At 48.6% G+C, this 7,996-nt stretch overlaps 1 pseudogene across 1 annotated transcript; it reads left to right on the top strand.

Annotated features, from left to right (window-relative positions):
* The first annotated feature begins 3,481 nt into the window (after positions 1-3,481).
* LOC113465275 (uncharacterized) lies at positions 3,482-7,405 on the top strand (annotated as a pseudogene). The gene is made up of 5 exons (NR_159421.1): positions 3,482-3,753; positions 5,110-5,409; positions 5,553-5,699; positions 6,342-6,429; positions 7,090-7,405. The product of NR_159421.1 is annotated as an uncharacterized protein (transcript).
* Positions 7,406-7,996: the final 591 nt, after the last annotated feature.

Raw genomic sequence — 7,996 nt, 5'->3', positions numbered from 1 at the left:
GAGCAACGCACACAAGATACAAAATCAGAGTACCAACACGCACACAAGTCACAACAAGAGCTCACAACACAACCCGGTGAGTTCACAACTCAAATGAAGCTCTAGTTGCTATCACAAAGAATCAAATGTGCGGAATCGAAGTCTTGGTGCTGAGGAATGCTTAGAGAATGCTTGGTGTGTTCCTCCATGCGCCTAGGGGTCCCTTTTATAGCCCCAAGGCAGCTAGGAGCCGTTGAGAGCATTCCATGAAGGCAATTCTTGCCTTCTGTCGCCTGGCGCACCGGACAGTCCGGTGCACCACCGGACACTGTCTGGTGCGGATCTCTTTCCTTATTTGGCGAAGCCGACCATTGCAGTCTTGGAGCCGTTGGCGCACCGGACATTGTCAGGTGCACACCGGACAGTCCGGTGCCCCATCCGACCGTTGGCACTTGCCACGCGTCGCGCACGGATCCTGCGGCCGACCGTTGGCCCGGCTAACTGTTGGCTCACCGGACAGTCCGATGCACCACCGGACAGTCCGGTGATTTATAGTCGTACGTCGCCGACGATTTCCCGAGAGCAGCAAGTTCGCCTGAGTCAGCCTGGCGCACCGGACACTGTCCGGTGCACCTAGACTGAGCTGACTTTGGATGAACAAAGCCATCTTTAATTCCAACTTGATTTTTCCTTTATACTTGATTTGTACTTTGTCCACCATTATCACTTAGGCACTTGTGTTGGACACTAAATCACCAAAATACTTAGAAATGGCCCAAGGGCACATTTCCCTTTCAGTCGCTCGCTGACACGTTTCACGAGATCAATGATCTCACCACACTCCGCGGCGTTGTGGCGACCGTTGGGGAGCACAGGGCATGGGCCGCTGTTACCCCTCTGCGGCCGTGGGCGTTTGTTGCGGTCGCCCCAGCCCCCGGTCGCGGCTGCGACGACTAGAGCGGTGGACCGCGATCACTGGAAGTCGCGGTCCTTCTTTTTCTTCTTACCGTCTCGGGGGACGGCACCCGAGCCTCCCAATTGGGCAACCCGGGTTTGTGGGGCCGAGTGCCATGCGTGGCCCTTGGCAGCTCTGGCGCACTTGTCGGCCAGAGCAAAGAGCGTGGGGACAGTCTCCACGTCATGCGTGGCCAACTTCTCCAGCATTTTCTCATCACGTACTCCCTGTCGGAATGCCATGATGATGGAAGCTTCGAAAATGCGAGGTATAGTACCTCGCACCTTGGTGAAGCGGGAGATGAACGTTCGGAGAGTCTCCCCGGGCTCCTGCCTCACCGTATGGAGGTGGGCCTCCACATCGTGCTGCTGGTAAGCACTGGCGAAGTTCGCAACGAACCGCGCACAGAGCTCCTCCCGGAGTAGATTGACCCTAGGGCGAGGTTCATGAGCCAAGTCCGGGCAGGCCTAGACAAGGCGACATGAAAATATGTCACCATCACAGCGGTGTTTCCACCTGCTGCCGTGATGGCGGTGACATACACATGCAGGAACTCCGACGGGTTTGATGTTCTATCGTATTTTTCCAGTAGGTGTGGCCGGAACTTGGGTGGCCATGACGCCGCGCGGAGATGATCCGCAAGAGCGGCGCAACCCATGCCGTCCAAGGGGACACCCGCTTGGGACCGGGTGTCCATTGGTGTCTGCGGTGCTACCGCAGCGAAGTCTTGATCGAGGTTGTGGCCCTCGATGTTTTGACAGCGTTCACGCACCCTTTCCAGGGAGATTCGGGCATCCTCCCCCGCACGCCTGCGGTTGAGCTCTGCCTGAAGGTCGTTGGTCTGTGCGCCCCTCACTGAGGGTGAGCGCACAGACGCCGACGTCTTATGTTGGCGTCAGGATGACCGTGGCCTCGATCTGGTCGAGGTAGAATGTGCCATGCTGAGCAACCGGTCGACGTCGTCCCGCCATTGCTTCATGGCCCCTGGCGAGGCCGTAGAGCTTGGGGGGTGTCGCAGCAGTTCCCTGGCTGCTGACAATGCCCCTGGAGCTACCTTTGACGGAGTCTGAGATGTTTGCGCAACTGTATGCTGCCGTGCAGCGTGCACAGCGGCAGTGCCCGGAACATGGCGGTTGGGAACCTGTGGCGTGGAAGAAACAACTTCTTCCTCCACCACAAAATCCACCGAAGCCTCGGCGCGGTGCTCAACGATTTGCACCATCATGCTGAGCGAGAAAACAAGCAAAAACCTAATGCCAAAGCCCCTACCTGGCGCGCCAAATGTCGGAGAGGGAATTCTCCGGCCGGGTGGCGGAGTGCACCCGCCCTAAGTCCTAAGATGAGGAGAGGGCTTAAGTGTTTTGCCTGTTTAGCTAAGAGATTGTCAAGCACATGAACACGCGAGGATTTAGAGTGGTTCGGGCCGCCGGAGCGTAATACCCTACTCCACTGTGTGTTGGATTATTGTGGAAGCTTGAGTAGTGTGTAAGCCTGGACGACTTGTCCCCTTGTAACGTCGCATGCCTCCCCTTTTATAACTGAAGAGGGGCATGCACAAAGGTGCTGAGCCCCGACATGTGGGCCCAGGGACATAATGGATATAGCACTTGGAGCTACAAATGTTCGCTGCTGGAGCAATTTTCTCGCGCTCTGACATCCGAGATCTGCTTATCCTCGGCGTGCAGGGGAAGCTTCTTGTATAAGGGATGGTGAGTACAGTGCGCTGCATGGCACGGATGCACTGTTTGACAACGGATTGGACAGGCGCGCCGCCTGCAGGATGACCCCTGACGCCATCTGCCAGCGGAGTGGACATGACACATTAAATGCTGAGAGGGCACATCACCTGTCAACATGGTGGCAGACAGCGCGTCCTCTCCGCAATAAATACAGAGACCGTGGGGCTTTAGAGGCCTCACGTCAGGCCCCGCCCGTTGGCTTATGTCACGGGCTACAAGCCACGCGGCGGCTGCGGGTCTCCGCCTGAGCTGGGAGCGCAGGGTAAGGCCTAGACACGTGCCAGCTCCGCACCCTCACTCATGCCGGGGTTCCTTCCATCCCGGGGCCTTGCTGTGGTCCGGACCTTACTCGGAGAGATCTGGGGCCCGTCGGCATGCCTTCTTGGGAGTTCCGGACTGTATCCGAGGGTCCAGGCTGTGCGTATAGGGGTCCGGTGTTCATCTGTGGAGGTCCGGACCTAATGACGCATCCTGGGGTGTACTATCTCTCCTTGCCACGTGGTGCCCCTAGACCCGCCCATGTGGTGGAGTCGGACGTCGTTCTCCGTATGGCCAGGAGACGTCGTACATGTACAGCGTTTTTATACTATAGTAGAGGGTACCCCTGATTGAGGGTACTGACAATTACCTTATCAAAGGACCACTAATTATATAAATGTATTTATTTTGATGTATTTTGATGTATGTATAATGATTTCTTACGTATGATAAAGTATATAAGTGATAATGTTTAACAATAATAACAAATAACATATGTCTACACGTGCTCCATCCCTCCCGCGTCCGCGAAAACCACCGCCGCAGCCTCGCCTTGGCTGCGCCTGTCGTCGCGCCGTGTCCTGGAGTGTCTCCCGCGTCACCGCTGTTGTCCTGGATCCTCGCTGGCTTCCGCTCCCTCCCCGAGTCGCCCTCGGCACGCAGTGACGACGGCGGCGCAATCCCAGACTCCACGTCTGCCTCGCGACACCCCCCACTCCCGCGTCTCTCCAATCGCCTCGCAACCTCGCCTCCTGTCATCTGCACATCGGCCACTGACTCTGCAGCTTCGACGCCGTTGGCAGTGGTAGCGGCAGTGTCTATGTAAGCCTTCTCTTTTACCTGGAACTCTTAATTTCCTGAATCCCACACTATCACTTCTATTAAACAAAGGAAGAGAAGAGGGGGAAATGGGAGCGGTGCATTTTACCTAGGCACTAGAATTCTCCTGATTGCTTTAGTTGTTGTGTGTTAAAAGGTTTTGTGTTAAAAGGTTTTGTGATTGGTCGGTGTTTTGCCTTTTGCAAAATGCCATCAGTGATGTGATAGACCATCAGTCTCAACAATTCAAACATTGTTGTTGGGTAGCCAAATGGTTTGCCTGCTTGAACATGTTCTAGTTATTGATGAACCCATGTCTTTTGTCACCTCTATTATTATATATAACTTCAGAATGGTTATGCCAGCTGGAGTTTGAAAATTGCACTACAGATCATGGAGATTGATTAAATACTAATCACAGTATCTAAGGCTGAGCTGCTATGCTGTGATTTGCCTCAATGAGTCAATGGCACACATATCTATAGGCCTTGATTTCTCTCGCTGTACCTCAGAAATGTACAGCTTGATACCTGAAATAAAACCACTAAGGGGCCGTTCGTTTCTTCCGGAATGGAGGCATGGAACAATTCCTAGCCGGTTTGTTTCTCTTACTTATATGATTTTTGGTCAGCTGGATTGATTCCTGGTCCATTCCTAGACAAACGAACAAGGCCTAAATGTTTGCTTAGAGAAATGAAAATCATATAACCTAAGTGTGCAAGCATGGTGGTGTAGCGAAATCAGTAAAGTCTGACTTCTTTAATATCTAAAGGTTTTATTTAATTTGCCATTATTCAATAACTCTTGTTTTCCTCCCGATAAAAGTTATTTAGGATTCTAGATCTATACATGGCAAACTTGTTGATTCTTTCTTGAACAATTTTTTTCCATCAAGTTATCCTATTATGTACCAAATCCTCTAGCCTTGCTGGTCGTAGGTTGTAGCGGTGGGAGATTGGGGGTCGAGGCTTGAAGCGCGACGAACGCCGAGCTAGCGCCTTAGTTGACGGCGCAGCCCACAGGGGCGGCTGGCTAGGGCTAGAGGTGGCGGCTAGGGCTACAACTGGAGGAATCCTGACTCCCTAAAGGAAGCCGGAAACAATCTTATTTCTGCTTAAATAATCCCAAGGTGTCTTACAAGTATTTATAAGAAAGCTAGCTATCTAGATAAGTATGAACTAAACTATCTAGATAAGTATGAACTATGGGCCTTGGGCCCTATCCTGAGGCCCTGTTGCGTCTAGTATAGGCCTAGCCGTACATAACATATCCATTCAGGTATGGAGTTCGCTTGTTGCTATTCTAGATAATTGTGCTAATACATCCTATTATATTAAGTCTGTGTTATTAATCATGCAGTGTGAGTGAAGGTTACTTGACTATACAAATTTCCGTGCACTACATCATTTCTATAGTGCTATGCTACATGTGCTACCAACACAGGTCAGTAAATCCTTTTCATATATTGTGTGTGCTGATTCCATGAATTCTAGTTGCTCCTTCAGAACAGGCTATGTTGAGCTCGTTGGCTTCTGCTCACTTCAAACTGACTGCTCAAGTGGGCACTCAGACTCTCCCCAAAGGGTCTGTATATGGTCATGTCCGGTAAGTTTAGCAGATACAGACGTTCGCTGTGCCTCCAGGCTCCAGCAATGACCGGTAAATGGCACTCTAAATTTTACGTCGCCTTCCATCCTCTAAATTTGGCGGACTCTATGCGTCCGCTACACATCGGTCGCTGGTGAATCCCGCGCTGACGCGGAGGTTTCCCTCTCCATTCGCATGGCAACCATTTCCCCCAGCGCCGCCGAAACGCTCGTGACAAGCTTTGTCGGTGCTAGACGCGAAGCTAGGCACTAGGCTACCAGAGTCGGGCTGGTCCAAGGGAGGGCTGCTTGCATCGGCTGGTTTCCATACGCGAAGCAGCAACCAGCCAGCGACATCGCCAGGTTTGTCCACCTTCGATTCGGTCGTCTGCCCCACCATCGTCCTCCTCCAATTCTGAGAATGTGCAAGAATCGTCCTCCTTCCCATTTTTAGTTCGATTAGTGTGTTCCCCTCTATGTTTTCTTGTTCGACGAAGCCTTTTTTTTTCTCGAAAGCGCAGGAGAGCTGCGCATCATTATATTAAGTAGAGGAAAAGAGGGTCCAAAATAGACCATAGTACAAAAGACCTCCCCAGAGGGGATAAGAAAACCAAAGAGAAAATAAGAGAAAAAACAAAAACAAGAGCAAGACAGATCCTAAAAGACAAAAACCAGCCCATCAGTGAAAAAACCAGGCAGCTAGGTGCCTCTGATGGTTGCGGCAAGAAAGGAGAGACCCTTAGCTCCTGCCATTTCCCACAACAATTGCATAAGATCCAAGTATATCATACACTATTTGGTTAAATAGTTTGAATGTTTGCTACCTTCTCAGAAAATTACATGCACCACTTAGCACAACGGCGTATTTGTAGTTATTTTCAGTTAGTTGTTTGGAGTAACATCTCGTGGATCTTCTCATGGTTCATTTGTTGATGGTATCTCCACAAGGAAGCTGGTGCTGGTAGTTGGGCTCGATTTCTACTATTCTGATAGACGTGACTGTAGATTTGGCGATCTTCAATCAGAGATGGCAAATATGAATACATTTCTGGCGCTTTCTGAAGCTATCAATTGGCCCAGTGGTTCCTACTCTGTAAGAATGTGTTCATTTGGTACACTACAATTATTTATCTTATTTATCTTGATATCACATTTTCTATATTGCATCCAACTATATAAAGTTATTCTGTATAAGAAACATTGTAGAGTTCCCTAGTTTCTTAATTTCAGTGTTAAAATTATTTAAGACAATTATTACTGTACACAGTTCACAGAACTATAGGGTAGTATTTATTATCTTATTGTCTCATGAATTGCTCTATCTTGTAATAACAGATTTTGTATCCGAAAGAAGATTCTTTATTTGTTTTAAATACCTAGATTCCTCCTTTTGCTGCATAGGCAAAGGAACAAATTTTACCATTTCCTAAGTGAGATTTAACTGTTTCCTAAGTGTTCATAGCCAATGTTCATATTATATACTTTTTGTACAATTGTTTATCAAGTGGCATTCTAGTATGCACTGATCAGGTGATGTGTTGGCGCTATCAGTTTTCAGTCTTCTTCGCATCCTCCAATTTTCACCTGAAAATCGTATTCTAACCCAAACCAAAGTCGAAGTATGAAATGGGTGTTTCTTTGCACATGTAATTGAATTGAAACAATTGCACAAACTTTTAAGTTTGAGCCAATATGTCATAAGCACATCATGGATTTTATAAACTTATGAAGAACATCATTTGCAATTTTGTAGGCAACTAGCATGCACTAGCAGCAAGGACATTGTTGTTTGGACTAGAAGAACTATCCTAGCATGCACTACCAGCAAGGACATTGTTGTTTGGACCGGAAGCCCCATCACATCTTTGTGTTTCAGCTATACGTACACACCTTTTCAAATCTGTGATGAATGTTTCGTATTAAAAGTACTGAGTTCCTCGATGATTCTTTTGACATCGGTGATAAATCACTGGAAACAAATCAAAATAGAAACATCTAATTTTTTTCCTAATTTTGTGTTTGAGCTATATGTACACAACTTTTTAAATCTATGATGGATGTTTTCTGTTAAAAGTATTGAGTTTCTTGGCGATAATGTTCGAATTTGTGACCGATCAGTATACTTAAAAAAAATGTATATTGTTGTATGTTGGGGCGAAGGCAACGCCCCCCTCGCTCGACCGTTTCACGATAGGGATAAAACATGACGGAGGGAAAGCGAAGGCAGACGAAGACTAAAAGAGCGAAGGTCCAATACGGAGGTGAAAGGGAAATATGCTCTTTGTCCATTTCTATAAGTGTTTTGGTGATTAGATGTCCAACGCATATCTATTGAGTCCTTATGTGCTAAATGAGTGAGAAGTGCAAATCAAAGAATAAGGTATGTTTCTAGACTTAGTAAATTGTTTTTGAGTACTAACGTGTTTATCTAAGTACTAGAAATAGTGCCAAGAAAAAAAGAAAGGAGTTGGAGAAGAGTTGGTTGTGTACAGCTAAAACCAGCTCGGGCCTGGCACACCGAACAGTCCGGTGGTGCACCGGACAGTGTCCGGTGCCCTAGGCTTCTCGACGGTGAACTGGCTGCTATCCGGAATTGGCCAGGCGACTTCGCTAAAAATCACCGGACCGTCCGGTGGTGCACCGGACTGTCCGGTGAGTCT

This window comes from Zea mays, chromosome 2, assembly GCF_902167145.1.
Source record: "Zea mays cultivar B73 chromosome 2, Zm-B73-REFERENCE-NAM-5.0, whole genome shotgun sequence".
Taxonomy (NCBI): Eukaryota; Viridiplantae; Streptophyta; class Magnoliopsida; order Poales; family Poaceae; genus Zea; species Zea mays.
The sequence above is the reverse complement of the archived record's forward strand: the minus strand, read 5'-3'. Positions and strand labels throughout refer to the sequence as shown.